This window comes from Sander lucioperca, chromosome 21, assembly GCF_008315115.2.
Source record: "Sander lucioperca isolate FBNREF2018 chromosome 21, SLUC_FBN_1.2, whole genome shotgun sequence".
Lineage (NCBI taxonomy): Eukaryota > Metazoa > Chordata > Actinopteri > Perciformes > Percidae > Sander > Sander lucioperca.
The window spans coordinates 29,337,843-29,339,912 of record NC_050193.1 but is presented as its reverse complement, the minus strand read 5'-3'; the positions used below and the strand labels follow the sequence as shown (position 1 = coordinate 29,339,912).

At 45.3% G+C, this 2,070-nt stretch overlaps 1 pseudogene; it reads right to left on the bottom strand.

Moving 5' to 3' along the window:
• Positions 1-626: 626 nt before the first annotated feature.
• Positions 627-2,070, bottom strand: LOC118494086 (annotated as a pseudogene).

Sequence of the window (2,070 nt, the reverse complement as noted above, 5' to 3'; positions counted from 1 at the left end):
CCACTCTGAGATTTTTAGGTATTGGCCATTTCTCTTTTGATTTATCTAGCAGAGAGGCTTCACCACCCAAGCTCCGAAGATAGTTGACTGGTCTTCTTCGATAGTTGATGTCCTCATTAGGTTTTGTATCTGCATGCAATTAGTTCACTGACCATGCAGTCCAGCCAGAGTTGAGTGCTCTCTGAAGTTCCTCTTCATCTTTTGCCCGGTCCTTTAACTGATGAGCGCGCTCTTTGCTCTTCTGTGAAGCAGCTTGTTCTCAAACTCTGTCGTCTTATCATCCAGCTGTTTACAGCATTCCTTTAACTCCTCTCACTTGTCTCATGAACTCCTTGATTTTGTTTTCAAATCGTCCTCGCCACTGACCACACCAGTTCTGTGTCTCTCTCATCATCAAAGTATGTTGTCATTGCTTTTATTTGATTTCTCCATAGCTTTGCTCATTTATTATGCAGAAATGACGCTCACCTTGGCAAGTCTTCCATGTTCATTGTGGATGAAGCGGTTGTCATGGTCAACATGTTGCCCTCTCAGGGTCCGAGGTCCCGTTCCCAACTGGACCTCAAGTTTCTGTACACGGCAATTCACAGGTGTTTGTTGAAACTGAAAACAAGTGTTCGTTGCTATCAGGCGTTCACACAGTCATGCATTTGCTTTGAATTGTGAAAGCGAATCCCATCAGACTGTGAAGCTGTAGTTAAGAGCGGGATGAAGGTCTTCAGCGCTGGAGCTCTCACTGTAACCTGGATGTTGGAGGAGCCAATAGTGACTCCTGCCCATAGCTGGGCAACGTAGTTCACATACTTCTGCACAATACAAATAGCAATGACGTCACTGAAGCACTCAGCATCACGGACCTCTTCTTTGGCTGCTAGTTTGGCCATCTGGTCAGTTTTTCTTGCAGCCGTCTCGTTCCATCAGGTTATTTCTCTGCAGCTGCCATATCTGAACATCTGGTGAACAACACCCCACTGGAGAAAGTTTAACTTCCTTCATCCTCATGAACGCCTGAACACAATCTGCAGCACATCTGACATCGCAGCAGAGTCTTCCTCCAAAGATGTTGATCAGTGTCGTGTGTTCCCAGCCCAACACAAATGTGCCAGCTCATTGTCGTGGTGAAGGTGGCGTAACCTGCCAACGCAAGAGCACGCAGTCCTCAGGTCCACCACTAGCACATAGTCAACTGAACGTCTTCTTCATCTCCTCCTGACACTTTGACCAGCGGCATGAAGCGTGTGCACCGGCAGCACCCACTAGCAAACTGTAACTCAAACATGGCATCATCATTGTTGATTTTCCACTGCGTTGTACGCCTAGAACAGACAAAACAAAAACTCTCTTGTCGCACAGTACGCTGATGCTTCATCTACAAGACTAGAGATCCAAGTCAAAGCACATGACCTGCATCACACCATCAGCTCCATTGTGTCCTGATATCATCAGCTCGGCAGCCAGATCAGGGTATTTAGACCATCAGGCTGTCCCTCTTTGTTGTTTCTGCAGAGATGATTGCGTTCATAGATCTGTCCCCATTTCTCTAAAGATGTGCTCCAAGCCAAAAGTTGCTGACTGTAGTTTTGTTGATATTTGATCAAGCTCAGTTTGCTTTCTTCTTAACAGATCAGATTTGTCATATTTTCTTCTTCAAGCCAGACCTCAGACCACTTTTCATCATAGCTTGGAGAATTGAAGTGAGATCATGTGTGGGAGGCATCTATTAGATCTGAGTCCACTTCAGAAAATACTTCTTGTCTGTTGATGGCAAAGATGAGAGGCTGTTCATGACAACTTTATCGTTCACTGCAGGAAGCAGTGCATGATCCTGTCGTATTTGCATCATTTCCTGTTGCTTTTGACATTTCTCTCCTCTCAATGTGTTCCTTGAGGTGATACCGTTCTTGGTTTGTTCTGCTCCACTTATGCCACAGTTGGCCTGACAAGGAGAATGCATCTTTGAGCTTTGAAAATTCCATCACCTGAAGCACGTCACAATTTTCATTGCATCAGATTTCCCTTTTTGGCAGACTTTGTCATCTTCTCCACTCTGATTCCCAGAACCTCAGTCAT